This window comes from Pelobates fuscus, chromosome 5 (assembly GCF_036172605.1).
Source record: "Pelobates fuscus isolate aPelFus1 chromosome 5, aPelFus1.pri, whole genome shotgun sequence".
In the NCBI taxonomy this organism is placed as follows: Eukaryota; Metazoa; Chordata; class Amphibia; order Anura; family Pelobatidae; genus Pelobates; species Pelobates fuscus.
In genome coordinates, this window is record NC_086321.1 from 333,517,570 (window position 1) to 333,545,064 (window position 27,495).

The window sequence follows — 27,495 nt, forward strand, 5'->3', positions numbered from 1 at the left end:
ACCTATATACTACTATTCTACAAACAGTTTTCCCATAAACATGCACCACCACAAATAGGCTCTACACACACCATCACAAACTGCCTCCCTACACATACAGCACAGGAAGCTTCCCCACACGCACAATACCCTGTTGTGGCCCTGGCCCTCTTCTGTCTTCTGCTGACCATTCACTAGCAAATGCAGCAAAGTATGTCATTACATTTGCTTGTGCTTTATCAAACAAACACAGAACATTTTCTCCATTTTTCACATAGGCAGGGTATATGTGTTACTGATGTTCTTACGAGATTCTTCCAACTGGCTCTACAGATCGCACTCCTTCCAATAGTTTGCTCTGTCTTTAAATGCCCAGGCCAAATATGTGTCTCAGCCTAACCTTGATGGGATATATCCGAAAAGACCAATTCAGAGACTGCATGAAAAGGTATTGTCTCATAATTGTCTCCTAAGTTTCCAGGTTATAGAAAAGAGCTTTGTGCTTAAAGAAACCCTATTGTGTCAGTAATACAAACATGTATTACAAATATTGTGTAGTACAAATATTCCTAACACTAAAGGTGTAAAAAACATTTTAGGTCCCTGGCTCCCCTTGGATGACAATAAAAAAAGTTATTGAACTTACCTTAATACCAGCGCAGGTCTGGTCACAGCTGGCCCCACCCCACTCCGCCTCCTTGGCTGAGATCATCAAACTTGATGATCTCAGCCAATCCAATGCTTTCCCATTGTAAAGCATTGATAGATTATTGCGCATGCATGGCACAATGCTGAGCTGCGCCAAGCAGCATCTTCTCATAGAGATGAATTGAATCAATGCATCTCAATTAGGGAACGTTCAGCGTCTTCATGCAGGGAGTGGAGACGCTGAACATCAGTGCTGCACATTGTGCAGCACTGATCCAGGAAGCACCTCTAGTGCCTGTCTGAGTGACTGCCACTAGATGCATCCCTAGGCAGTAATGTAAACACTGCCTTTTCTCTGAAAAAGCAAAGGAGACTGCAGAGATATAGAAAAGGGTTCTATGACTGTATTACACCCTTACAACAGCATAACAGCAATGTGTGTCTTAAGTGTTAACACAGTCACAGAGGTGATACACCAGTGAGACGCTCCAGGGGTGCCTCGGGGCTTAACCCCCAATGTATGAAAAAGAGAAAAGGGGGGGCGGGGCCTGGCCAGCATGGCGGATGGTCGCAACTCACAGGAGCTCTCAAGCACAATGCTCACCCAAGCGACGAATCGAGACCGCTGCGGCTCACAACCGGACCCAAAAAGGGTTCTACCAGTGAGACGCTCCAGGGGTGCCTCGGGGCTTAAACCCCAATGTATGAAAAAGAGAAGGGGGGGGGGGCCTGGCCAGCATGGCGGGTGGTCGCAACCCACAGGAGCTCTCAAGCACAATGCTCACCCAAGCGACGAATCGAGACTCCTGCGGCTTACAACCGGACCCAAAAAGGGTTCTACCCGCCACAGACGACGACTGGAGTGTTCTGGTCCGGAAAAACGGAATGCCGGCTGCCAAAAGCATTAACGAGCAGTTGCGGCCTAGCGAGGGTTACGGCGGGAGTGGCGGACGACCTCCTGTCCCGGACTCCCTCTCCCAGCAGGACCACACAGAGCAGGACATCCCGGTCCGTACTCCACTGCCTATAGAGTTGATCTCCCCACTGGAGCCCTCTGACTTGCTAAGGCGAACCTTAACAAGCACCAGAAACTCCGGTGGTTGCGGCCTACCAGGCAAGATGCCTACCTTACAAGTTAACACCGCCAAGCGGGCTCCCAGCCAGGAACCTATGGATGCAGAGCCATGGCTAATAGAATTTGATAAAATCTGCGCCCGATTCTGGGCCAAGATGGCGGGGAGGCAAGCGGGGAGGAAACTGGTGGAAAGGCAAGCGGAGGCACAAGCCCTGAGAGAGCACCCACCAAGAACACACTCCCGACCACGAGGTACTGCTCACAGGGGGAAGCGAACGGGAAAATGGCGTCGCCGGCAGCAACCCCCCCAGCCAACACGTGGGGCCTGAGCGACTACGACCACGGCAAACAGCCCTCACACGGAGGAACAGGCTGCCAACGCGCAAACACGCCTCCAAGATGCAGCTCCAAACGAGAATCAAGGTCAGGGTCATGAGAGACTCCCGAGACAGCCACCTAAACCATATTAAGGCAAACCCGAGAAACAAACTTTATCCACAAGCGAACAGCAAAAACCGCAGTGGAATCGGCTGATGGACCGGAGCTCTCACCAGATGGGCTGCCTTGATCTCCCACAGCCCACAGGTACCTCCTTGTACAGGACTCTTTCCACACGGAACTCTGGACTTAACATGATAACGTCACAGTTACTAGATATTAAAGCAATTTGTTGTTTTCAGGCTATGATCATCTGAAAGCAGGGAGAGCTCAGATTTGCATGATTTAGTTGTTATATGTTTATTGCTAGGTCTTAGCTTGTCATAGTGGATTTTGTTTCTGTTAGCTAAGAGATCTAAGCAAATAATAGAAATTTCTTTTAATTTACAACCAACAATGTAATAGAACAGAACTAAGTTTCACAAGCTGCCAACTGCCAGTAAATGCTTTAATACAATCCTGCCATGCCAGTTAAACAATAACGATGTCACACTTTTGTTTTACAATCAACAAATATTGGCAAAGGGCCAAGACTGTCACCTTCTGTTTCTACCGGTGAGATGCAGGTTTTTAGCAGGATCACATTGCAGTTAAAAGCCAGATTGAATATCTTACCGACACATGCCTAGACTTAACCCCACCTAGACAGTTACCTAGCTTGAACGTATCGCGCTTTTATTGTTGTTTTATATAAATTTAAAAATATGTGCAGCTGACACTGATGCCATGCTTGTTTTCCTCTACTGTACTAACTGTCGTGGCAGTGCAAGTAATTGTGTTACTTCATTTTGCGCACATCAAAAATAAAGAATTAAAAAAAGAAAAGAAAAAGAGAAAAGGAAAAAAGAATAAGCCAAATAGTGAGGAGAGTACTCCCTAGATATATACCAGTATCTAAAGTAATGGTGTGATCTCTGTGGTGGAGGCAAATGTTACCAAAACTTAACTTATAAGCAAAATGGCTATATACATAAATTCCTTAGCCTTGTAAGGCTATTCCTATATTAGATGAGACAGGTCTACCACACAGTATGCATGATTGGCTTAATTATTGGTAAAAAGTAGGTCCTGTGTATGGTAGATTCTGTATGTATATTAGTCAGATTTGAGCAAAGATCATCACAGTATGTGCATCAAAATAATATACAAAGTAATCATGCCAATAGTATCGATAATACCAGCATGTGTTACTTCTGATGTTGTGATGGTAATTGCAGTTACCATCACAACATCAGAAGTAACACATGCTAGTATACATTTTGCTTATAAGTTAAGTTTGTTTTTGTTACATTTGTCTCCACCACAGAGATCACACCATTACTTTAGCTACTGGTAAATCCAGGGAGCCCTCTCCTCACTTATGTGAGAAGATTTGGGCTTATTCTTTTTTTCCTTTTTTCGACAGAAGGGATATTCTGTAGACACCAGAACACATATTGAGCTGTAGTTGTTCTGGTGACTATAGTGTCCCTTTAAGAAATTGATGTCAGTTAGCCTACACAGCAAGGGCTAAAGTTTTGCAGTTTTATTTATGAACTTTTTTGTAGGCTTTGGGGCCTACAATTATTAGACTAAACTATTCTGTTCAAACATGGATAGCTTCGTATCCAAAGTCAGATTGACTTTCTGAATTCCCAATTGAGGGCTCTTTGCTAAATATGTTTCATTTTATTTCACACAGTGATTAGTGAATTAATGAAAGGGCCTTGACAGGGGTTAGGAGGCGGGCACAGGAGGAAGGAAGCAGGGATTGAAGTTGTGGGTAAGTGGGTTTGGCTATTTAAATAGGTAGCCATTTTAGGGGAGTCATTTTAATTTCCTGCCTGGTCGAGTTTGTCCCACTCACCCTCCCTGGGGTTGGATTCTCCGGAGTTATCCCGTTTTGTCACAGCGGCAGGATAGGGAGCTGAAGGAGAGGAAATAGGCTCCCCATGAGGAATATAATGGAAATGGAAAATTGTGGTCATTGGTGGTTGGTAGGTTTCGAGTCCTGTCGGTGGCTCAGAACCTGGTGGGCTAGGGGTATCTGGGTATACCCCTGATGTGGTTAATTTATGTTTGGCACTTTAACCCCTTAAGGACACATGACATGTGTGACATGTCATGATTCCCTTTTATTGCAGAAGTTTGGTCCTTAAGGAGTTAAATTGATTCATGTTGGAATAATGTTGGTAAATGTTATATATATATATATATATATATATATATATATATATGTGTTTTCCATATTGGGGTCATTGCCTTTTATATTAACAGAAGGATACAGGTGCGAGGGTGGAGTATGGGGGGCAATGACCCATGTTTATATGTTAAGTTATTATTATTATTATAATTATTATTATATTTGTTATTATATTAAGATTGTTTAATAAAAGCTGATATGGCTCATATGGCGACTATACTCCGGTCATGTTTACTAATATACTGTCAGGTGAAAATTGAAACTGCTTATGTTGTCCAACATTGAAAGAGCAGACACGTGTTGGCACACGTCCATAGAAAATCTAAATTTCTGTTGAGAACACCTAGTTATGTAGCTCCTGACAAATAATTAAAGTGGATCTGTTACTTCAACATGAGCCCAGTTAGTGGTGGCATCCATCTTGAATTTAATAGAATGGCTACTCTTGTCTGTTAATTATTCCAAATGTCTGTTCTGAGCAGATACATGCTTCTGGCAACTTCGTAAGGCAGATTTGGAAAATGTAAAGAGATGGATTCAGCAAAAGAAAGACAAAAATAATGTGGTATTAATAATTATGACAGAGCACTGTAGGGGCAGCATAATCCATAATTAATTACAACGTGATCTATTAAACGTCATTGTTTTAAAATTAAATAGTATTTACAGGGGGAGATTTATTAGGGTAAGACAGGAGCTGTTCTGGGTGCACAGTCCTAGGTATAGAGTAACATTCTTTTGCTTTTAATAATTATTGCTCCTTATTTAGAACCTGTGTTTGTCTTGATATATCTTTCCCGGTATATTCTGTTTCTAAAGGTACATTTAAAGATGCCAACATCTCAAAGGTGACAGACTGATTTTCTCATTCACTTGACCTCCTTTTATCTAAATTTTTACAAAATGTGTCAGCATCACCAATTGCAGCAAATCCCGACTACGTAAGAGATCTTTAACCTACTTCATTCCCATGAATGAAATTCGTAACACCAATTTGTTTACTCTTTGCAAAGCAATAAAGAAATCTGGAAGAAAATATATCTGGCTGAGAATTCCTGTGTTTGCAACAACTGGAATGTCAAAGACTGTAACTGATATACATTATCCTAGTGCACGGATTCAAATATATAGGTAACACATTGAAAGTGATCACACAAGTATCTCAAGTAAAATTAATTGATCTCCTTTTTTAGTAAACCGATCCTTTAAAAAACCAACTGCGTTTTATAAAATGATATAAAAATCCAAGTCTAACGTAATAAAATAACGCAATAACAATAATGCAACACTGTAATATGATTTTGCGTGACATGTTTCTCAAAATTGAAAATCTCAGGGCAATGATCAAATCATAAATATGGTAGGACACACTAAACTAAGAGAAAGGTGTGTCAAGCCAAAGTACGGGTACTAACGCCCTACTGACAACATATGGCAATACAGTACTCCTGCACTCCCCCTGATGAGCCTCGTAACAAAGGCGAAACGCGCGTCGGGTTGGAGTCTGACACCTAGTATTGGTTTCGGGTCCGACATTTACCCGTTTCCCAAAGGTTACTCTCATTCCGCGGACATTACATTCCTCACCTCCCGGTTTACAAGTACCAATCACTTCGGCTGCATTATCAAGTAGCAACCCGGGTACTCTGTTCATCCATACGGGACGGTTACCAGCCACCCTATTGCACAAGAACCGTGTGCAACTATCCTAGTACACAAGAACTCTGTGCATTTATTAGGGTACTATTTACTTTCTCAAAGGGACGTCTAGTGCAAACACGTATTACACACCCTCCTCTCTTGCTTCCCTCCTACCTCTTTACTGTACTTGGTACCCAAGAAGGCACCATTCTACCTTTTTTGCCTCACCTTCTCAGCTTATTACAATTACACTGACTAGGGGGATGACCAGTACTTGACGGTAGGACGAGAGATATACCACTACGAGTTATCACTACTAATCGCCCGACGGTGGCAATTATCTCTAAGAATAGTGATTACACTCCATACGGGTCTCTATATCTGCACCTTGAAGGAGATGTGCCTTGATCCGACGTTTTTTAGTTGGATCACGGCCCCCTCCCCCTCCCTTTCTCCCTCACACTATCGATATCCAGTTACTTTTGTCTCCTCTACCATGCCAGCTACCGACTATTACCTCTAGTTGGGGACCTATACTTGGGTACTGTTTGATACCCGGACTACTATATCGCACTCAGTACTACCGTTCCCCCTTTTACGTTACCTGTATAGCCGGTCAGTGCTCACGGTTAGAGTTGGACCTGTGACATGGTCCAGTTACCGCATTATATCACTGCACTTTGCAAGAGCCCTATTCACGGACGTATTCCGTTACTGGACACATATCGATATTTTGTGTCAACACTATTGCCACTACGACACATTGACTACTTTACTCCACAGCATTACTTGACAGATTTGTCACTTGGGTATTTTAGTTATCACACATACCTACTATTAGCAAACCTTCTCGCATGGTCTACCTGCTCATAGTTGACATAGTGCAGGAGTACTGTATTGCCATATGTCGTCAGTAGGGCGTTAGTACCCGTACTTTGGCTTGACACACCTTTCTCTTAGTTTAGTGTGTCCTACCATATTTATTTTTCCACCTTTTTCGTTTTTTGTCTATCCTTACCCTACTCCAATAAAGGTTATTTTTAACTGTTTTTCCTACATCGTATTGCATATTTTAAGATACACCTTACAGGACAGATTGTTCTTTTCTTTGTCTCAAACTCACTATTAGGGTTACCCCCTGCTCTGTCCTTCGTGATCAATTTGGCCACCCCAATTTTTTTCAATGATCAAATCATGGTTTGATGTACAGATCCCCAAATAAACATTTTTCTTTGGCGTTTCTTAAGTGTCCATTTTTCCCTCTACAGCGTTCGATTTTGCTAAATAAAACACATTGGGATTTATTTACTAAACTGGATTAGAATGGATTGACAATAAAATAGAAAATAATGTGAGAAAAATCTCAGACGTGGATGACATGGTTTCCCCCACCCCCCCCCATGTCAACACTTTTATCCATAATGTTTTGAGTCTGTTGTGAATTCACTACAACTCTAAGTTTTGATAATAAAATCTTTTGTTCTACGTTTACTATAAACAAGAACCACTGAATTCGTAGCTAACACAGATCATGTTTGTGGTTATCAAACGTCTTCAAAGTAACAGTTTCTCCAATGCCGGATACACCAGAGGTTTTAAAGAGAAATCTATGTTTTTGGTAGTTATGTGGGACAGGACCTTTAAATTCTTAAATCAACCATGCTGGGAGAAAAGGAACTTCAGAGAATACTGCCAGGATTTTTCTTATTGAAATGTAAAAGCCCCAGGCTAATAGTGAATTCATATATAAAGAACGTGGGCTATGAAACCAAGCTTGAGAAGATTATTTTTACCAGTCATTGTCTCTCTAGGGATTTTTTTTTCTGGACCATAAATCTGATAAGCATGTGCCACCACATATCTGGCTCTGTATATGTATATTGACATGCGTCTTCCTGCTTTCTCTTCTGGCATGCATAGACAATGTACGTGAATGTAAAGCAGCCTAGCTTAACCCCTTAAGGACCAAACTTCTGGAATAAAAGGGAATCATGACATGTCACACACGTCATGTGTCCTTAAGGGGTTAAAGGGACACTATAGGCACTGTAACTGCTTCAGTATTATTGAAGTGGTTATAGTGTCTGCAGTCCCTGGCACCATCCTTGCTCATCCTGATAAAAAAGTTAAATTTTCCCAAAAATAGAATAGTATACATCATTTAAAATATATATATATATATATATATATATATATATATATATATATCATTAAGTTTTATTAAACGTAATAAACTTAAAAAAAAAACAAAGAAGTGAGCATGTGATGACCTCCCGTTGTTGAAGAACGATTCCCAAGACACGTTGCTAGGCTAAAGCTTTGGACTTGTAGTTCAACAACAGCTGGAAGCTGTTGGCCAATTCACTTCTACATGTCACACTGACAATCTGAGCTGAGAACACAGAGGGGATTTATTGACTATTTGGGGAATTGTGGAGAAACCGATATAACGGAAGTAAGCTATTTTTCCAGCTTAACTATTTTGGCCGAAAGTGTGCAATTTCCTTGTCAATTCTCCACATTCCCTGGGCTGAATAACCTCAGAATCAAATTTAATACTAGGTTTTAAAATAGGTGAAATTCAGACCTGGGATCTAAGCAACAGAAAAAAAGGTCACTCCGCTTAGGGTATTGGATGTATCAATGAAACTTAGTAGAACATGGTAACTTGTAGCAAAAAAAAAAAAAAAAATCCAAAACACATTATAAGACATTAATAGTAAAATTGATTACTAATAACAAATATAATAAAAAAGGACATTTTAGATCAATATTTTGATGACTTATTTTGGAAAGGATTTTTCTTCATCCTCCCCGATCATTGTAAGTTCACAAAGCTTTTATTCTATAGGCCTTTATATAATTTATATGCTTGTATGCTTTTATTTTGAGCAGTTAGATTGAATTAAAGAATGGGGTGGTCTCTTTATATTGCTGTGGTGGCCTTTTTTTTTTAAATATCCCACATTTAAAAAAAATGGGATAATTTCCCTTTAACATATTGAGAATTTTGACAGCCCACACCTAAATCTGAGAGTCACTGTTTCATGGTGGAACTTGAGCATTGCTCTTCAAGTACAATAGTCCTGGAGTCATGTGATAGTCTACATCAGGGGTTCCCAACCCAGTCCTCAAGTACCACCTACCAGTCCAGGATTTCTTTCTCTCTAAAAACACCTTAGACACAACTGGGTAATCCATAAAACCTGGACTGGGAGGAGGTACTTAAGGACTAGGTTTGGGAACCACTGCTCTACATGTATCACCACGTAGTATTAATATTATGGAAATCAGACATCTGATTTATATTATTTAGATTTATATAATTTTATATAGGATTAAAGCCACCATCTAGCCACCCTGGTCCCCTCATGCCTCCCTAAAATAGTAACATCTTACTTGTATTCAAGCCTGAAGCTGTTACTCTGCCTGATGCAATCACAATGCTTCCCCATAGGATTGGCTGAGACTGACAAGGAGGCAGATCAGAGGCAGAGCCAGCCCAATTCAAACACAGCCCTGGCCAATGAAGTTATCACTAGGATGTAATGTAAACACTGCATTTTCTCTGAAAAGACAGTGTTTACAGCAAAAAGCCTGAAGGTAATGATTCTACTCACCAGAACAAATTCAATAAGTTGTACTTGTTCTGGTGACTATAGTGCCCCTTTATTTGCATCAAGAGTTGTTAATAAAATATTGGGGTACACTTCTTTAAGCAGATAGTACTTCCCTTATGAAACATGGTGGCTTCATTGCCAATGCATCATCAAAGGATATGAATGACATCTGTCACTCTGTTCCTATTTAATTCTAGTAAGCATGAGGCCCATTAATCAGAGAAATAATCAGAGTAACTACAAAGCAAGTGCTATAGTTGGTGTGATGACAAACACGAGAACCGCTTGTAGTATGGGTCTCCAGCTACTCTCCTGTCAGTCAATCTTTGGCATAGCCCTGTATGCATAGAAATGATGGACAAGTGATGGGCGGGACCATATTTTTTATAGACTTATTAGGAAAATGCATTTTGTGTGCACCATGACAATTCCACTTTAAATGCTACAGAGGGGGGCATTATTAAATAGTATCATAAAACACATTTTAGAATGGAATTAAATGTACCAATAAACACCAATAAGAATGATATACAAAAACCCTAGAAATCCATAATAAGGCACAGAAAATGCAAATAATTTTTTTTTTAAAAAAGCTGAAAATTATCAGTGTATTACAGACATGACCTATCACGAAGGGTGTCACAGCAAAGTGAATGCAGAAGTGACAAGAATTTTGTAAATTTTGACCACAATAACCAAAAGAAAAAAAACTAACTATTTTGCTTTCTGCAAAGTCCCTTTAAAAGGTCATATTGCCGCATGGGGTCTGGTGGCTGGGGGACATGGAAAGGTGAGATTTATTTATCTAAACTTGTCCCTCACAGGTAACGCCATCCTCTTCCTGCCCCTCTTCTGCAGCTCCTAGTGCTTCAGCTGCCATGAGTCGACGTCAGCACTGTACTCTTGTGCATGCGCAAGAGCACATCACCATGGTTTATGGAGCATCCTGCGAGACTGTGGGATCCACCACAGAAAGAGCTTAATCTCCCTACAGCTAGTCCCTAGTGACAGCTGGGGGAAATTACAAGACTTGACAGGGATAGCTCTGCTTTGTATCAAGCTTTGTCAGGTGTAGGAAAAATATTGAGACAATGTAGCCCCTACTTTGTCTCAGTATGTCTTTTGACCGGGTTGGAATTTCAGTGTAATTTTTCACACAGTCAATCTAAGTATTTCATAAAGATTCTATCTTTATGGAATACTCATTTTGGAGGGAGGGGTGACAGTGCCCCTTTAACCCCTTAAGGACACATGACGTGTGTGACACGTCATGATTCCCTTTTATTCCAGAAGTTTGCATTGAATATGATCTTTCAACCACCTGTGACAATCAAAATGCAAAAATGCTAATAACAACATTCTAACCACAACAGAATAATAAAACAATCTAATCACAATCCCCTAACTACAATAAATTTAAATATAACTGCTGCATTCTAACTACAACAATTCTAATCACAAGATTTTAACCACAACATTTATGAAAAACAACATAATACACACACTACAGTGCAATCTGGGTCCAATTCGTGTATGTTTTAATTCTCTTTTACATGAACAATTCCAGGGGTTGACATTGTAGGAAGATTTAATTATGTTTATTTGTTAAATGATGGACAATTTCCATCTAATTTGTGTGGCTACACCCACTTTGAAAGCAAACCCTGGTGGTTCTATATCTCTACGATGGCTGGAGGTTACAAAATATCAGGAGTTAATAACTCTATCCGCTGGGATGATCAACAATTTGGTTCAAGGTCACCAAGGCTTTCAGCCCTGACTGACCCAGTCCTTGTCAATACTGTTTCTAAGCACTAAGTATCTAATCACTGTCAGATGTAATGAGCGTGCTGCCACTGACTGAGAGGTTTTGAAATGCAAGGTCCGCATAAACTGAACAAAGCCAGAGAGTGACTGCTACCCAGGGAGGTTGACATGAGACACCTGCTAAAAAGAGAGAGACAGTAGTCAAAAAAATGAGACTGCTTGTCTGGCAGATAGAAACTGTATTCGATGAGACAACCAACCGATGAAAGAGACAACAGTCAAAAAAGAGGCAGAAGAGACGCAGTATATAGAATGAGTGATATTCAAGAAGACAATAAAAGGTCACCCACTCAAAAAGACACCGCGCTTGTCCAGGAAGAGGATATTTTCAGGAGATATAGACAATAATCCATAAATAAAGGAATCTGTCTTCTAAGAAGACTTAGCTATGGAATAGACCAAACACATGATGGATTTCTATGAAACAAGCCTATGTCAAGTACTAATGTTCAGTGTATATCTCTCTCTAATATCTACTCAAACATAACAGTTGTCAGTTATGTAAGAGACAGTCACAGAGAGAGAACTTGGAATTGAAGTCAATGTTTATTTATGGAGAAATTTATACAAAAATGGTATAAAATGCTCAGTGAAATAGAACATCTTGACATGGAGGGGACATTGGGGAGAAAGTGACTTCCGGTGATCGAGGGGGTTATCCAATAAAAGAGGCCGATATCTGTCTTCGACTCATAAACAGAGGCTGACCACCACTAAAGATTATTCTAGCTAGAGAGAAGGGTCCATCACACCTCATGATGCACGGTGAGAGGGAGAGACAGCCAACTAACGAGTGAGATTGTACTCCAGGTTCTTGCAATCTCTGTTGTGACCAGAATGGATTGGCTGTCACTACCTCAAGGCATCCAGCAAGGAAATCACTTCTATCTCCCCATCTAGACAACGCTATTGATCAGCCAATTCCCGGCACTCGACAGCAGAGGGATAATCAATAGGAAGCCTATCTGGTCTGAGTTATAAGGTCCATTTTAGAGTCAGAAGCTCACACAGACAAACCACAGCTACTCCCCCCACTTAACCTCTTCCAGATACGCGCACAATAGATTATAAGAGTGTGGCCTATGGCTAACACAGCAAATAAGGTCACAGCAAAGAAAAACACTTCAATTTAATAAATACACTACGTTACGGAAGCCTGTGATTTCCACTCTGGAGCAAAATTAATCTCCAAATTCCCGTATCAATTCTGGCTAGTTCATTAACTCTTCACTTACTATGCAGAACAATGTAACCGGACAAGATTCAAAATTACAAAACGCTGCTTAGCACCTAAACATCTACGGTACTGCTTTTCCCTGCTAGCCAGAGGGTAGCAGTTTTGGACTGCAACTTCCACCGTGCTTAGTGAGCCACAACTGGCTGAGCATGATGAGATTTACAGAACTATACAGTTACTGTTCCTTTTAGTAAAAGTTAGAAGCTACGATCATGATCACCGATAGATACCCCATCCTAATAATATCCCAAGGTATTAAATGTCAGGCAAGAGCTACCTGACCATTTCCAAGCTAGAAAGCCATCTTTTATCTATCTATTCTTTTATCTATCTGGTCATTAAAAGGACACTGCCAATACGAATATCACTGTTTTATTAATATTACATTTTCTTATCTTTGTATTTAAAAAACTATTTGTTTGTGATGTGTGGAAAAAACAACAACTTAAAAGCAGAAATCCACACTTAATTTTACTATAACCGGGCGCCTCCATCTTAGCTCCTTGTCAATCATGTCAATCTTGTCAGTGTTCTAAGATCTCTTCATTGGACCTGGCAGGCTGCATAAAGAAAAATGCTAGAGTAGAGCAGAAAGTAAACAATGTTCATGTTTCTCCTCCATATGTGAAATGTTTGTCATGGCTTTGCCTTGTTTGAAATGGATTATGATGCAATTTGCCAAATCTTTAAAATAAATTTAAGGGAAAACAGAACATTTTAGGGAAAAAAAAAAGGCTAAAACAAGTTCTAGGTGAATTTGAATATTGTATTCAATGGTGTAAATTTCAGAGAAGTTATATTTCCCCTTTAACAGTACTACGCCTACCATACTACACATAACATCAACTCTCTGGATAGCTGAGTATACTGGGAGTTATAGATATAGACCCCTGCTACTGTTTTTTAATTGGTTTCCTATAAATGTCAATTTTTTTCTAGTCTCAACAGTCACACTAATTGCTTTCTTAGTGCATTAACATGAAGTCTAGTACAATAGCCCATATATGTCTTAGTGCTAAATTCTCTGATCTCTAATTCCCTTTTGTCAACATACGTGTGCTGTACAAAGAAATAAAGATGTTTCATCTCACGTATTAAAGCATCCTCATCGATTTTTGACAGTCAACTGACCATGCGGGTGTTTCATGACTTTTATAGGTTCCAATATTCCTACCTGTGCCACTCAAGTGGTCCATAGTCGTACAAATCAAAAAATATTTTTTTATATAGTAGGTAAGCTTAGAATTACACAGCTTGTTACTGCATTTCAAAGAAAGGCTGTAGAGGTATTTATGGAGGCCATATGGCTGTCACCATTATGAAAATGGAAATTGCTGCATGCTTTCTGAATGATTTATAGATAAGTAGTAGTCACGGCAGAATCTTTATGATAGTCTATTAAAGGGTTATTGTGATGACTGTCATTTAGGAAGTCCCCAAGTATGACCATGATCATTTTTTCACCATAGCACTAAGTGACTCATTAAATAATCATTTGTATACTAAAATCATTTATAATCTTATATAAAATAGTATAAATAAAAGTAAACTCCCAGACGGTGTAAAGGTGGTCAAGTTCAGTTAAAAACCCACGACCCACTCATCAAGTTCATATGAATTGATGGAGACGAGACTCATAGGAGTGTTGTAGAATATAACAGGCAGAACTAATAGATAAGGAGTCTTCCTTTTGTGATTTCAGTCTGGAGACTGGTTTATGCTCTTAAAATGCAGAGCAAACAGTTCAGGCCTCCACCATGCTTTTATGATAAGATTAAAGGGAATATTTTATGAATAATTAAAGATCTGCACTTTACAACCTACAATTTAGATCCAGGTCCAGCACACAGTCCAATTTAGAGCATGGATTTAACTGGCATCCGTTTTACCAAGAAAGCACTCTGTTTGTTAGAGACAAGGCACTTTCTAGTGCATCTAAAGATCTCTACTGGAAAACAAGACTCAATAGACTTAAACAAGGCACTCTAGGCACCAAACAACATCATCTAAATTAAGTTGTTATGGTGCTGAAAGGTCCCCAGAGGCATGTTCTTGAATAGTTTAACCACAAATTTGCCTCCAATGGCGATGTTCACTCCACCCACTGTCATCCGGTTTGTGAATTTTCAGATTTAGGAAGCGTTGATTGCCGCCGGGGAGGGGCGCCGCTGATTAGCTGAGCGTGGTCAGCTGGCGCTCTTAGCCAATCAGTGACTTCTCATTTACAAAACTGGCTTGTTAAGAAATGTACCTTTTGAAAGTTTGAGGAGTCACTGATTGGCTAAGAGGATCAGCTGACCGCCCTAAGCCAATCAGCAAAGCCCCTGCACATAGGGATTACACACTTCTGAATCAGAAACCAGAAACCAGATGCTGCCGGGGGAGAGAATGGACATCATCACTGAAGGCAACTTTCAAGAACAGTTTACCCCTTGAGGTAAGAGTGCCTCCAGAGTCTTCTGGCACCATAGCATTCAGATGAAGTTGTTTTGGTGCCTGGAGTGTCCCTTTAATTACAGATAGTCTTAAAACTACTTATTATCTACTAACATTGATAGAGACTTTTGCGTCATGATACCTCTCAATTATTGGAATGTGATGTATCTGGGACTTACAGAAAGTTAATTACATTTTGTAGAAGGTGCAAAATGTCATGGCCTGGTTAGGAATTGGCTGGATATACACGTGTCACTTGACACTCAACCACCATTCTTCACCGTGCTTTCACGTAAAGTGGTGAATATATTTCAAAGTTGGCTTGCAGCCTTTGAAACTTCTTCAGATGCTACATGAAGGTGGTCCCGTGCATTCAAGTAAAATACAACTGAATGTACAAAGTTCTCAATTAAAGGAACACTCCAAGTACCATAACCACATAGTGCCAGAAGTGGCCTGATACCCCTCATTTGTAATGAGTCATACTGTTTTAGAACAGAACGACTTCTTACCTGGTGTTCTCCAGGTGCTCCTCCCCTCCTCCTATACAGGTCGGTGAGGGCCAGAAGCTCCTGATTAGCTCTCCTTAGCTCTGCAGTATGCTGTAGTGGTTATGGTGTTTGCAGTGTTCCTTTAATAACACTGTGGTTTTAGGCTTTTAGCTGCAAAGTTAAAAACTCAATGGAATCATTGTCCCTTGCTCAAGTAGAAATCTTAAAATTTATACAAAGATGTGAAGACCCATCTCTTTACTCACGCATTTGATTAATGCCCATCAGCATATTTCTAAACTTTAATTTAAACTTATTTCACATAAAACTGTAAAATGCCCCGGGTCTAGTGCAAACACACTAGTAAGAGCCTTTGTGTTATTAGTTACACATATGCAGTGAATACACTTTGTTCTCTTTGAGAAATGAATTAAAAACTAACTTTATATCTGTTGTGAGTGCAACATCGTAATGTGCCAGAACATGTACATAACAGGACTTGTAAGACACTTGATGGCCTCAGACAAGCAGACCTTTGCAGTAATGCGCAGGAGAGCGCAGGTAACTTGTTTTTCTTTGGTCTTTGCAGTAATGTCCTGGCAGTTACTCTTGACTACAACGCAGCTCAGTAGCTGATAGACTACATTATAAATATAAATCAGTGTTGATGGAAGCATCACTATATTATGTCACTGTTATAGGAGGACAGAACTCTCACTGCCTTAAGTACAATTTAGTCCTAGTACTGATCACTGTAATAATTAGTACAGTTTGTCCTAGTAGGTTCTGATTCCCTAACCTCATATGTTCGGACTGTCAAAATAACAGGATTTACTTAATCCTGGTCTTTAACAGGTTAAACAGATCAATGAGAAGCGTTGTTCCTTCGTGGGGCTAAATTCCTAAAGAAGTCATTGTAATTAGCAAAAAAGACTGTTATCAAGAGAAAAAAGAACCTAGGAATGTCATTAGTACAATTAAGTCTTTATAAGGACTGATCTCTCAAATAGGTCATTGTAATTAGTACACCTCAATTGTTTGGGGCATTGATCACATAAACAAGTTACTGGTACATAGTAACATAGTTACATAGCTGAAAAGAGACTTGCGTCCATCAAGTTCAGCCTTCCTCACATATGTTTTTTCTGTTGATCCAAAAGAAGGCAACAAAAACCCAGTCTGAAGCGCTTCCAAGTTAGCAACAAACCAGGAAAAAAATCCTTTTTGATCCCAAAATGGCAGTCAAATATCTCCTTGGATCAAGCAGCTATTACCCCACTAATTAGAAATTATATCCCTGTATGGTATGTTTTTGCAAGTATTTATGCAATTGCTGTTTAAACATCTGTATGGACTCCGATAAAACCACCTCTTCAGGCAGATAATTCAATATCCTTATTGCTCTTACTGAAAAAAAACTTTTCTTTGCCTTAGATGAAATCTCCTTTCTTCCAGCCTAAATGCGTGACCTTGTGTCCTATGTATAGCCCTGTTTATGAATAGATTTCCAGATAATGGTTTGTACTGGCCCTGAATATATTTGTATAATATTATAATATCCCCGCTAAGGCGCCGTTATTCCAAACGAAAGAGATTTACATTTGTTAACCTTCTTCGAAACTAAAATGCTCCATTCCTTTTTTCAATTTTGTAGCTCATCTCTGCATTTTTTCTAGTTTCTTTTTAAGAACAGGTGCCCAAAACTGCACAGCATATTCAAGGTGTGGTCTTACCAGCAATTTATAAAGAGGCCAAATTATAATTTCATCTAAAAAATGTATGCCCCTTTTTAAACATTTCAAAACCTTATTGGCCTTAGCAACTGCAGATTGACATTGCATATTGCTGCCTAAATTGTTGTCCATAACAATCCCAAATCCTTCTTGTGTGTGGTTATCCCTAATTCACTAACATTTAGGGTGTAAGTTGTTTTTGCATTCTTGACCCTGAAGTGCATAACTTTGCATTTCTCTACATTAAATTTCATCTGCCATTTTAGTGCCCAGTCCACCAAGGTATCCAAATCCCTCTGCAGCAAAGCAATATCCTGCTCACATTTTATTACTTTACAAAGTGTTGTGTCATCTGCAAACACTATTCTATTTCTTTTAGTTTGAAGATTAACCTATTTTGTACTGTCGTGAGTACAATTTTCTGGGAAGGACACATTCCTTTACCATGTCACTGTCATTTGTACACTTGAGCCCCTCTAGGGTCTCAACCCTCTAAACAGATCTCAATGGTTCAAATGTAGCAATAGGAGTGTATGATCTTTAGCCCCAAGTCTGTAGAATGGGGCCAGATCACTCTGCTCCTTCGCGTCCTATGAAGATCCGAGGCTTCAATCAGGAAGTTGCTGATAGGCAGAGCCTATTGAGAAAAATTGAATGAAAAAGATACACAGTGATGCCCAGCCCAAGGCTTCCTGACTGAAGCCTCAGATCTGCATAGAAAGGGAACAGACTGGCTATCAGATGCTCTATTGCAGACCCTGTAAGACAACGCCTGGGACCTCCTCAAATTATATATTCATTGAGATGATATTGTTATGGTGCCTGGACTGATCCTTTAGGTAGGACTAATCAGCTCACCATCATCAGAATACATTATATTCAGAAGAAAAGAGCCAATAAATGTGTAAACGCTATTAGTACACTAGTCTCTGGTAGGAAGCCAATTGCTTGTAATGGTAGCAATTTGTTTAAATCACTGCAGCTATGTGTCCCCCATTAAGTGACATATGTCACAAAAGAAAAAAATAATGGAATGGCAGTCATATGGGCACCCAGGCCATTTCATTTCAATGGGTCTGGTGTGCAATTTCCCTATCTTTTAAACCCTGCAACAGGAAACATTGCCACTTAGTAGATATGACAATGTTTACATTGCAGGGTTAACGTGCCTCAACTTGCTGTCAATCGGATGGTTTCATAGAGACCATTTGATTGGAGCAGTGTGGTGTTCACTTCTAACACGGATACACATTTACCTCCCAATGCTACCCTATGGCAGAACTGGATTTGCTATAAGGCCACCAAAGCCACGGTCTCAGGATGGCGAACAGGAGAACATTCTTCTGCCGGGGTGGGGGAGAGTCAGACGGGGAGATCTCTTTGTGTGGCCCTTTACTCTAATCTAGGCCCTGCCCGATTTTCATCGCCGGCCAGGCACACGCACTATAGCAGTTATCCCCTCACAAAGACACTACTCTACACACATACTCTACATCCTTAATTTTCTTCCAAAATACTTTCCCTTTCCCCCAAATACACTTTACTTTAATTTTCCCCCAAAATACACCCTACTTTCCCTATCCTCCCAAACAAACTTTTCTGCCCCTATCTTCAACAACACACACACATTAAAGCCATTATCCTCCCAACACACACTATAGAACATATCACCCTAAACACACACTATCGCCCATATTTACATCGACACACAAATAGTACATCGCGAACAGCCCACACACTATAGAACATATAACCCTAAACGCACACTATCGCCCATATTTATATGGACACACAAATAGTACATCGCGAACAGCCCCATCCACACACACAATCCCACAACAGTCATTCTTCCACATATGCAATCCTACACGCATTGTTCTCCCCACACCCGCAACCCTACAAGCATCCTCCCCACATACACAACACCACACGCAACATCTGTAGAAACAAACATCACAAGTAGCTGACCCTCAAAATGCAACACAGCAAGCAGTCACATCCACACATGCAACCCCACAAGCAGTATCCCAACATACACACAAAACCACAAAAAAAACTCCACATACATGCAAATACAAACAAACCCACTTTCAGCCCTGTCCCACTTATCATCCTACCACCTAAGAAGTCCCATTCACCATTCAATTTTACAATAAGCTAGTCACATTAACGCATCCGGTCAAATACCCCAACTATATAGATATATAGGGCATGGTTGGGGAGGGACTTTGAGGAACCTGTCCTTGGGTCAGCAAGAAGGATTAGGGGGCCCTGCCCATGGGGAAACGTTGGATTGCCTGAGATCATCAACATTGATGATCTCAGCCACAGAGGCGGAGCAACATCGAGGAGACAGGCATGGCTAAAAGGTAAGTAGTTATCAATTTCCAAACCCTCCCACGGCAGGGACACATACCATACTAGGTAGATTAAAGCAATAGCGTTAGGAATACATGTTTAAATTCCTAACGCCATAGTGTTCCTTTAAATGCATAGCCCATTTAGCTCCCACTGAAAACAACAGAATCATCCTGATTGGTTAAGCTCTTTCCTGGTCTCGGCAGAGCTCACTGAGGAAGCTGAAAAACCTAGCGATTTGCACAAGAGCACAGACTTCAAAGCAGGTTATCTTTTTTATTTTCATTTAAATAATATATATATATATATATATATATATATATATGTATGTATGATGTAATACATTTAAATATAGGATCACCTCCAACTTGGAGTGTCCCTTTAAACATATTGTTGTTAGTAAACATTGATCGTAGGAGTGACTGATCTATATCTAACATTTCACCCTCACTAGTACACGTCCCCATAAACATGTCACTAGTTCAGTAATGATCAACTAAGGAACAGACTGATTAGACTGTCAAAAAGGTGACCAATGGGCTTTACTTCACACTTCTGACATTGAAAAGGTCAGCCGTGCCATAAATAACTTTTCACAGTATCGCTAGCACATTTTGGCCCTTAGACAATACTGATGAAATCTCATGAATGTATCACAGATTATAAAAAAAGAACAATCATTAACAAGTATATACAGTCACTGTACACTACACTGTGATGACTGATGTGTTGAAAGCTCAGACCCACAACTTCACTTTTGATAAATCTCAGTAAACTGTTCAGTCTCAGATTGTTATTTAGCCTCCCGAGGTTTAATGGGTTAATTAGTTAATGGGATAAAGGAGTAAATCTAATGACAATGACCTAATTATAATTTATAGTGCTTTAAGTGACCTAATGATGTCACTTGAGGATGGCATGTTTCACATAATGATAGGTTTTCATGAATATTCAAACTAATGCAATGTTTTAAAGTTTATTAGAATGGCACGTTTAATAGTATAATGCTAAGACCATGTTTAATAGATTAAAGACATCGCCATGTTTTCTGGCTTACATGGCAATATGAACCAATGACAATTCCACGTCCAATGCTTTAATTTGTCAGTTTCATGTAAGAGCAAAGTTTTCTAATGATAGCACCATGCCTAAATATCTGATTCTGTAAATAAGGTCAGTAAAGTGATACATGTCTGTGAGATGTGTAATGGGCTAAAGCAGGCTTCCCCCAAACTCTGGCCCTCCAGATGTTGCTGAACTACAATCCCCATGATTCTCAGCCTATCTATTTCATTCAGAGAATCATGGGAGTTGTAGTTCAGCAACACCTGGAGGGCCGGAGTTTGGGGAAGCCTGGGCTATAGAGTTAATGTAGGAGTGAAACAAACTAATGTCATGCTTAATGGGTTAAAGAGTGGGTTCCCCAAAAAAGAGCAACTTGATTTACTAACAGTGATTGGTTCTGCTGGTTAAAGAGACAGTCTCATTCAGGAGTAGTCTAATGACAGCAGCGTGTTTAATGATTTCATGGATCAGATACATGTAAAAACAATGCAATGTAATTATTATGACACTTTTAATATTTGAAGTGCCACATTGATGAGTTATCTGGCACCTGGAAGGTTAAGGGGCTACGATGTCATTCCTGTTTTGGATCCAGTCGATAGAATGAGCAATGGCAACTACAAATGACTTAATGGACGAAATAAGGAGTGTATTATGACAATACCACATTTATTTTAGCATTCATCAGAATATGGCATTTAAAATGTCACCAGCATAATTAGACAGAAATCATAAGGCTCCCAGCCCTAACATAAGCCATTAATCCGCCAACATCCAAATCACCACTAAAACAGTGTTAAAATGATATGGCGCCAAAATGACACTTCGCCATTTTAGAGTTGCAAATGTAATAAGATACCTTACGTAGCAAAGTGACTAGACTAATGAAATGTAGTTAAGCGCAAAGTACTGTTCATTAGATCCAAGCAAGCTTTTGTATTCGCATATATAACTGAACTTTATTTTTTTATTTTTTTACATATAGAAATATGTTCGTTTTAGATTTACGGGACAAAGGTTTGTTTTTAAGTGGTAATCCATTAGAAATTACAGAAACCTGAAACTATAATAATGCCTGCTGTCTGCCTCTGTTTTATTCCTCCCACTTTCTTAATTGGTGCTCAGACAGGAGAAGGTTTAAAAACAAATATAAAAAAAATGAGCAACATAAATCCAATTACCGCCTCACTGGGACGGAACTAGCAAGATCTGACAACCAGGGTTGCTTCTATCCATATGTGTCTGTGTGTATATATATATGTGTATGTGTGAGTGTGTATTTGTGTGTGTCAGTTGCACAGTTCAGTCCGCACAAGCAGATAAAAAGAGAATTTGAAAGAAAATGAACGTTATTAACCCATTAAGCGCTTTCAAGGGTTTTACAAAGCAGATAAAATACCCCGGTTTAACAAGGCAATAAGAGGCTTTAGAGGAAAGAGCTGTTACCGTGAGACATACAGATAAGAAACACAATAAGGATTTCACCAAACTGAATTATTTCCTGAATTCCTCCCGTCACTCTCACTAGCTGTGATACAGATCACAGTCTATGATAGTGTGTCTAACCTTGGCTCACGAGGTGTGTGTGCGAACTACATTTGCCACTGTGGTCAGATGGTCTTTGGGATGCCTCAGCATCATGGGAAATGTAGTTTGCAAACACCTGGAGTTCGAACGTTAGGAATCACTGTTCTATCTATATCTTTGAGGTAAAATCCTCTTCTCGCATCTAACAATGTCTGGGAGATTCATGTAAAAAAAAAAAAAAAAAAGAACCTTGTGCTCTCTTTTTTTTATACCTGGTGTGTCTCAGAATACCATTGCTGTCTAATCCAGCTGTGGTTTAACTATTTTAGAATTAGGGTTGATGTTGTGCCCTTTTCTGGCACTCAAGCGGTTAAAATACATGCACAATCTCCTTTGGTAAATGATAATGTATTGATGTATGTCTTGCTATTTGAATTATTTGAAATTTTTAGAGCTATGTACAAATTATCCTAAATATCCACTTCTCAGTAAACCAATGTTGTTACCCTGTCCTAAAAGAGATGCACTGCATATCACAGTAAAGGCCTCTCTGGTGCCTTCAGGGTTAATCAGAAAGGTTGGGATTTAGCACACGTAAATAAAGGCTATATATGTATAATTTATGTGCATATCTACACACATTAAATACCAGTGCAATGTAGTGTATTCCTGATATACTGTATACAATATTTTTTTTTTGTGGCATTTAGTGTGTAGTGCAATATGTAATATGTGGTTTTATGAATATCACATGCAAATATACATGAATAAATACATATTGTTTTATTTAAATACATATTATTTTATTTTGCCATGATTTTTCATACATGCAGTTGCGTATAAAAATATTTACGTATGTAAAAACACACACATGTGTTTGATGTGCGTTGTGTATATATATATATGTTATATATATCTCAATGCATTTAAGGCATATTTTAGATATAGGTATTTGTTGGCAATATTTTTTAGGAATTTTTTTTTCTGCCCAAAAAAATGATAATCCATTCCTTTAAAACAAGAATAAAAATATTAAGAAAAAACAAAACAAAAACAAAACAAGACCATCAACAGTTATTCATTCAAAAATAAAAAACAGGATAAAAAAAAAAAAATGATGCCCGAAATGATGCAGATTTTTCTAAGGATGAAGAAAAAAAAATAGATTTAAGAAGCGTACAAAGTTGCAACATTGGTATACAGAATAAAGCAGTAATAGCTGTAGATTTTTAGAAGATATAAAAAAAAAGAAGAAAGAAGGTTAAAAAGCGAAAAAAGTACTCACCAAACAAGAAAATGGCAGAGGTAAAAAGGTCACAAGAGAAGAAGGGTAGGAGAGAAGGTAGGTAGGAGTCGTATGGGGCAGATGCTGAGAGATACAATGTATCAGCTGCTGTACCAGACTGGATACAAAGTAACAGCATCAAGGGACTGGAAGCTGCATACTACCCACTGGTCCAAACCAATGCCAAAAACAGGGTAGTCTTGAAACGACAGGTTCCCTAACCTTTCTACAACAAAACCTGTGTATCTCTTTATTCGTGTTCCTAGACCAATAATATCTGCAGATGATTGTTTAGTGATAACATGGGTGAATTTCAGCCAGTTTGAGATAAAGCTGGTTAGCTATTCCTAACCCCACAACCTCTCTCCACTACAGCTATGGAAGAGTCCAGTTGATGCCTTATTAAATAGCTGGAGCTGTATAATGTTGAGCTTCAGATTGAAAAGGAGGGGGAGAGAGGTGGATCTGCTTGTGTGAGCTGTCTGTGCATGATTAATCAAGTCGAAATAACACTATTTATATGCTGCTTGGACTGCAATTTGTGAATATGTATAGATACATAGATGATATTTACACTTAACATTTACACCAATAAATAATTATATATTTAGTATGTTTGTTTATTTACAATATTTATTGTATGTGTTCCTTAAACAGTTTTTAGGCCAGATGTGTATATCGATAGAGATTATGAATAGAATAGTTAGATAGATCACCCCGATAGGTCTGATTTGATTAGATTGATACAGTCTGGGATACAGTGTTTCATATAGAAAACATACCAAAAGGCATTCCTAACTTATACCTGTCTATTAACCTTTGTAATTAGTATTATACAAAGGGATGCTAGCAGGAATCAGTGGGCCCCTTACGAAACCAGTTTTTGCAGGTCCCCTCCGGCACACATTTTTATGCACACAGATGCAAACTCACAGACACATGCTCATTCCCAGACACAATCACACATGGATATGCTCCCCCCCCCCCACACTCTCTCAAAGATACACACTCTCGCCATGTATATGCCTGCAAATATATATTTGCAGACATATACGTGGATTGCACACACCAGGACTCAGATTATACATCCCAGATATTCATCCCAGTTCCAACACTGCCATATGCAACCCAGGGCTTTTAAGTCTTTCGCTGATATTGTCAAGAATTTTGTAACTCTATTTAAAGGTTCATCTCCGTTTAAGACCATGCCAAATGCTCATTAAAGATCAATGACGGGGTTCCCCTAGCAATGAAGGATGCCTTGGAAAAAGAGCCTTGTGGTATATATTTTACTTAGCTATCTCACCTTAAATGCTATCAAACCTGTATTCGTAATACTATAGTGTCCTTGTCCCTAACTTATAAGGTCCTTCCCAACCGCCTGTAGATGAAAGCGTTAAATCCCCTTTTTTAACTTACCTTTTTCCAGTGCCAGCGCTCCTTCGATGTTGTCTAGGTCTCACCTCCTGCAACGTCACAGAGATGGTGGGGTGGGACCTAAAGCGCATGCACATCACTTACAACCTACGCATTAAAGATTTCCCATAGAAAAGCATTAAACCAATGTTTTCCTATAGAGACTTTGAAGATGTTAGGTTTACTCATGCTAAGCATGCTGACGTCCAACATCATTCCATAAAGTAAAACTCTGTGTGTGGGCAGAAAGTGCCTCTAGAGGATGTCGGGACGATTTCATGCTCATGCATGACAAATCAATGCTTCATTGGTTTTTTGAACTGTAGTGCCTACGTTTGGGATGACTATTGGATATTATTTGTTGGTTTCGTTATATATGGCATGATACTAGTTTTTTCCCTGAATTTATACATTTGTGCTTTTACAAACTTTTGAGTGAATCACTGCTTATACCAGGGTTTCCCAAATTGTGGGATGACCCATGCATTCAGGGCCGCCGGCGACCTAGGAGACTGATTAGTCGGTCCCTGACTGCAGGTCCGACACCAGGAGGGGGGCCGGCGGCTTGGCCTATATGCTGCCGGGCCACCTCCAATATGAGTCTGCCCAGCACCTCCGGTCTGCAGATCCGCCTGGTGCAGAACTCCAGATCGCAGGTAGTGGTCTCGCGAACACCCAGAGCGTTACCATGGCAACACTCTGGGTGCTCGTGAGACTTCTGTCACATGGTCTGCAGCTCTGCACCTGGCGGAGCTGCAGACCGGAGGGGTAACCCACTTGGCTACCAGGGAATTTAATTATATTGAAAACAAAGGTAGGCCACAGTCCTCCACACCCTGCCACCAACCCCCCTCAACACTGTAACCCCTACTCTCCCTGTCCCTCTCCCCACACTGTAACTGCTTATTTACCTGCCCCTCTCACCACACTGTAACCCAGTTTCTCCCTGCCCTCCTCCCCACACTGTAACCCCTTCTCTCCCTGCGCCTTCCCCACACTGTAACCCCTTCTCTCCCTGCCCCACTCCCCACACTATAACACCTTCTCTCCCTGCCCCCCTCCCCACACTGTAACCCCTTCTCTCCCTGCGCCTTCCCCACACTGTAACCCCTTCTCTCCCTGCCCCACTCCCCACACTATAACACCTTCTCTCCCTGCCCCCTCCCCACATTGTAACCCCTTCTCTCCCTGCGCCTTCCCCACACTGTAACCCCTTTTATATTGAAAACAAAGGTAGGCCACAGTCCTCCACACCCTGCCACCAACCCCCCTCAACACTGTAACCCCTACTCTCCCTGTCCCTCTCCCCACACTGTAACTGCTTATTTACCTGCCCCTCTCACCACACTGTAACCCAGTCTCTCCCTGCCCTCCTCCCCACACTGTAACCCCTTCTCTCCCTGCGCCTTCCCCACACTGTAACCCCTTCTCTCCCTGCCCCACTCCCCACACTATAACACCTTCTCTCCCTGCCCCCCTCCCCACACTGTAACCCCTTCTCTCCCTGCGCCTTCCCCACACTGTAACCCCTTCTCTCCCTGCCCCACTCCCCACACTATAACACCTTCTCTCCCTGCCCCCTCCCCACACTGTAACCCCTACTCTCCCTGCCCCCCTCCCCGCACTGTAACCCCTTCTCTCCCTGCCCCCCTCCCCACACTGTAACCCATTCTCTCCCTGCCCCACTCCCCACACTATAACCCCTTCTCTCCCTGCCCCCCCACACTAACCCCTTCTCTCCCTGCCCCCCCCACACTAACCCCTTCTCTCCCTGCCCCCCACACTAACCCCTTCTCTCCCTTCTCCCCTCCCCACACTGTAACCCCTTCTCACTGCCCCCAAAGTAACTCTTTCTTTCCAGCCCCCCACACTGTAACCCTTTCACTCCCTGCTCCCCACTGTAACCCTTTCTCACCCTGCCCTCTTACTGCCCCCACACTGTTACCAGCACACACACACTTCCTCCAACATTGCCACCCTCACCTCCTGTCTCTGTGTGTATGTGTATCTGTGGGTCCTTTTGTGTCAGTGTATTGTGTGTCAGCGTGTATCTGTGTACATGGGTTTCTTTGTATTTGTGTGTAGAAAACTAGGTGTCATTGTGTGTGTGTCAGTGTGTGCACTGCACACAAATGCACACCTGCATTCAAACACCAACATTCACACACATACTCCAAAAAAAACATACTTACATTCAAACACACATTGTGTATATGTATATTTTATATACACAATATACACACACTGCATCCACTACACACACACCGCAATCAAACGCAAGCATTATATACAAATACACCCCTGTATTAAAACACTAAAATTACATACAAACACCAACACTACACACAAAAATCACACCTGCATTTAACGTCCAGCACCACATTCAAACACCCCTGCATTCAGACGCAAACATTACAAACAAGTACACCACTACATTCCAATGGCAACAGTATATACAAATACACCCATACATGCACACATATACTTAATACAAAAATTTGCTTACATTCAAACGCTCAAACACTGCTCACAAATAT

General features: G+C 40.4%; 1 protein-coding gene across 1 annotated transcript in view; it reads right to left on the reverse strand.

The window, feature by feature from the left end:
- RALY (RALY heterogeneous nuclear ribonucleoprotein) overlaps positions 1–23,655 on the reverse strand; it is a 211,965-nt gene extending 188,310 nt beyond the window's left edge. Inside the window, exon 1 of the mRNA XM_063455725.1 lies at positions 23,543–23,655. The gene's annotated coding sequence lies outside the window, so the exon portion shown is untranslated. The remainder of the gene's footprint in view (positions 1–23,542) is intronic.
- Positions 23,656–27,495: the final 3,840 nt, after the last annotated feature.